Raw genomic sequence first — 4,720 nt, forward strand, 5'->3', positions numbered from 1 at the left:
GCGTGACTAGGCTGTCTGTGTCCTTGTGCTCTAAGATTCAGATTAGCACAATTTTTCCAAATCTTTCTGTCTAAATTCACTCCACAATTGTCCCTTACTTCAATCATATTCGTACATTCATTCAGCAAATCCGGAAAGAGGATGGACAGTGCTGTATGGACAGTGTCTATCAGAGACACTATGGGTGAAATGAAGCCTGTAAGATTCTCTGTGTCACTCAGAGATTAAAATACAGGAACAAAACGGTACTTTAGGTAACAATGCCAACAGACCAGGGGCCATGTTAATGATATGTAGATGAACTTGGAGAAATGGCATGGTTTTACTCTCCATCGGAGTGCATGCTGGCTCCATTTCTGCAGGAGCTGTGGTGGTGAGGAGGTAAACAAGGGGAGTCGGGTAGAGGAGGAGAGAGCTGACCCAGACAATAGGGTTGATCCCTTGGGGAGGGATGCGCAGTCCTCAGACCTAATTTCAACAGAAATTCACTTCCTGGAAGAAGGCACAAGAAGGCGGCTCACAGTGGCAAAAGTGGACAACAGATGGCCTTTGAAGCTGCAGGAAGCAACAGTGCAGCTCCAGGAAGAGCATGAGGAGAGGAAGGCCCAGGGCCGGGGAGAGTGGGAGAGAGGCTGGCATGAGTGTGCAGGCATTAGCCAAAGAAGCCAGGCTTCTGTGCAAGACTGGGCTGTTCAGGAAGCCTCACCAGCACACAGGGTTCGCGTGGAGCACAGCCCGGCGGGATACAGATGCCTGCCATCCCCTGCACAGCCTCCTGACAGGTGCCGCACCTGCACTAGGAGCACAGCTAGTCGTGCCCATCCCAGCCCTTCCATTCATGCTGCTTTTCTTGTGTGTTTGTTTGTTTGTTTTTTGAGACAGAGCCTTGCTCCATCACCCAGTCTGGAGTGCAGTGGCGCAATCTCAGCTCACTGCAACCTCCGCCTCCTGGGTTCAAGTGATTCTCCTGCCTCAGCCTCCTGAGTAACTGGGATTATAGGCACGAGCCACCAGCCTGGCTAATTTTTGCATTTTTAGTAGAGACAAGGTTTCACCATGTTGGCTAGGCTGGTCTCAAACTCCTGACCTCAGCTGATCCACCTGCCTCGGCCTCCCAAAGTGCTGGGATTACAGGTGTGAGCCACTGTGCCCAGCCTAAAAAACTGTTAAAAAATATAAATAAAGGGGAGCTTCCTCAATTTAATAAAGAACATCTATAAAACACCTGCAGCTAACAGGATACTTAATAGACAAGACTGAAAGCCCCAGGCTAAGATCAAGAACAAGGCAAGGATGTCCATTATCACCACTCTATTCAACATGCTGCTGGGAGTCCTAGCTATTGCAATAAGGCAAAAAAAGGAAATAAAAGGAAAAGAAGAAAGGAGGAAAGAGAGAGAGAAGGAAGGCAGACAGGAAAAGGCAGGCAGGCAGGCAAAAAGGAAGGAAGGAAAGAAGGAAGCAAGGAAGGAAAGAAGGAGGGAGGGAGGGAGGGAGGGAGGAAGGGAAGGAAGGAAGGAAGGAAGGAAGAAGGAAGGAAGGAAGGAAGGAAGGAAGGGAGGAAGGGAGGGAGGGAGTGAGTTCTGTTTGCAGATGGCATGATTGTCCACACAGAAAATCCCAAGGAATCTCAAAAAAAAACTCCTACAACTAACAAGTGAGTTCATCAGGATCACAGAATACATGACAAACATACAAAATTCAACAATATTTCTATATACTAGTAATGAATACAAAGACACTAAAAGTAATATACAATATTATTTACAGTCACTCAAAAAATACTTAGGTATAAATCTAAGACATGTACAGGATCTATATGCTGAACACTACAAAATGCCAATGAAAGAAATCAAAGAAAACCTAAGTAAATAGAGAGATGCAGATTCATGAATTGGAAGATTCACTGTAGCAAAAATATCAATTTTCCCCAACTGATATATAGATTTATGCAATTCCGATTGAAATGCGAGCAAATATGCAGATATAGAGATTGTTCTAAAATCCATATGTACAGACAAAGGAACTAGTGTAGCTAAAGCAATTTTGAAGAAGAATAAAATGATGGACTCAATATACTTAATTTCAAAATGGATCACAGACTTAAATGTGAAATGCAAAACTATAAACCTTTTAGAAAGTAAACAGAGAAAATATCTGGGATTGAAGACTGAGAAAAGACTTCTTAGACTTCATACCAGCATCATAATATATAAAAGGAAAAAATGAAAAATTGGACTTCACAAAAAATAAAAACCGTGGCTCTGCAAAAGACCATGTTAAGAAGTTGAAAAGACAATCTACAGAGAGAAAATATTCTGAATATATTCAAACTACACATCCAACAAAGACTAGTGCCCCAAATATACAAAGAACTCTCAAAACTTATGAAAAAAAAAAAGCAAAGGCCAGTCACAGTGGCTCACTCCTGTAATTCCAGCACTTTGGAAGGCCAAGGAGGATTGCTTGAGCTGTGGAGTTTGAGACCAGCATGGGCAACATGGCAAAACCTTGACTCTACGGAAAAAACAAGAGTTAGCTGGGCAGGGTGGCATGCACCTGTAGTGCCAGCTACTTGGAAGGCTGAGGATGCACAGAGCTACCACTGCACTCCAGCCTCAGCAACACAGGGAAACGCTGCGTCAAAAAAGAAAGTGCCGTCCAATTAGAAAAATGGGCAAAAGACAGGAAAAAACATTTCACCAAACAGAAGATGAATGGCAAATAAGCACAAGAAGAGATGTCGAGAGAATGATACCCAACATAATGGGCCCTGAGGGAAATGCAAATGAAAACCAGCACGAGATAGCACTGCAGGTGCATCTGAACGACTGAAGGTGACAGTGACACTGCACGCTGCTGAGGATGCGGAGAACAGATCACTCATGCATGGCTGGTGGGAATGGGAGATGCTACAGCCGCTCTGGAAAACAGTTCGGCAATTTAACTAAACATGCAACCACAGCAGGGCCCAGCAACCTCAGGCCAGGGCATTCATCTGGGAGGAAATGAGGAAAATTTGCACACAACTGTTCATAGTAGCTTTATTCATAATGGCCAAAACCTGGAAGCTACAAAGATGGCCTTGAGTGAATGTGTGGTGATGCAGCCGGTGGTAAACCCACACTACGGAATATACTCTGCGGTGAAAAGGCACGAGCTGTGGGCACAGACGGCACGGCCTGAACAAACCATCTGAGGATTGCCCTGGTGAAGGCAGTCCAGACCAAAAGCTTCCATACCATGAGATTCCATTTGTGGAACGTTCTTGAAATGACAAAAGTATAGCAGCAAAGACCCTAGCAGGGCCGAGGAGGAGTCAGGGACGGGAGAGAGGTGCCGTGGCTTTAGAGGCTAAGGAGGCCCCGTGGAGATGGGCGGCTGTGCCCGGGCCATGTGTCAGGAGCCTGATGGTGTCCCCTAACTGTGCAAGATGCGACCACTGAGGCCAGGCGCGGTGGCTCACGCCTGTCATCCCAACACTTGGGGAGGCTGAGGTGAGTGAATCACCTGAGGTCAGGAGTTCAAGACCAGCCTGGCCAACATGGTGAAACCCTGTCTCTACTAAAAATACAAAAATTAGCCAGGCATGGTGGTGCACGCCTGTAATCCCAGCTACTCAGGAGGCTGAGGCAGGAGAATCGCTGAACCCAGGAGGTGGAGGTTGCAGGGAGTCAAGATCATGTCACTGCACTCCAGCCTGGGTGACAGAGTGAGACTGTCTTTCATCAGTCAGTAAAGAAAACCAGAGCCTCCTCAGCCTCCTCCTTCCAGGGCCGCAGGATGTTTTGTTCTGTTATAGCAGGCTGTCACGTCTTTCGTCCTTCCTGGTGCTGCGTGGTGTGTCCTGACTGCCTGGAGGAGGGCTGTGGTGGCCTCAGAATATGTGAGTCACTCACTGGCCGTCCTGCCCCGAGGTCCACAGCACATTCGCTGTTTGTCTTTCTGAATGGAACTGTGCCTTATATCTTCCATGGCTGAAAGAAGCAGAACAGAACTTTTGTTTGTTTGTTGGCGAGAACTGGCAAGGCACACAGATGACGAAATGCTGCCTTGCTTCCTTGTCACTCTGAAACAGGTTTACTTCTGGAGATCAGCAGATAAAAGTGCTTCTGGCTGGGCACACTGGCTCACGCTTGCTAAAAAAAAAGTGTTTCAGAGTGAAAAGTTTGAAACTTCTCATGGCTAGGCGCCTTTGATTCCAGTCCTCACTGAATGTGTTCTACAAAGAAGAGGGAGGTGGCAAGATGGAAGAGGGAGATGAACTTTCAAGATAAAAAAAATATATATAACTGCTCTGTTAGTCACAGTACAGTTTCTAGTTCAGTATTTCATTCGACAGATGGAAGGAACAAGCCCCAAGGAGGTTAAATACTTGCCAAGAGTTAGAGAGACAGAGATGGGCCCAACCCCAATCATGTCACCACACTGAATTAGAAGACAGAGTTTAAAGGAAAGGCCTCTTCCCTGACCTTATGAGATTCTCTCATAACTGGAGAATAAGTGGAGAAACTGCTACTCTAATTGCCCTGAAAGTTAATCAGGAAAGTAACTTGCTTACCTTTCGACATCCTTTTGGACAAATGCCACTTTAAAAATCGCAGTTATGGCCGGGCGCGGTGGCTCAAGCCTGTAATCCCAGCACTTTGGGAGGCCGAGGCGGGTGGATCACGAGGTCAAGAGATCGAGACCATCCTGGTCAACATGGTGAAACCCCGTC

The sequence above is a fragment of the Cebus imitator genome, unplaced genomic scaffold, assembly GCF_001604975.1.
Source record: "Cebus imitator isolate Cc_AM_T3 unplaced genomic scaffold, Cebus_imitator-1.0 Scaffold513, whole genome shotgun sequence".
Taxonomy (NCBI): domain Eukaryota; kingdom Metazoa; phylum Chordata; class Mammalia; order Primates; family Cebidae; genus Cebus; species Cebus imitator.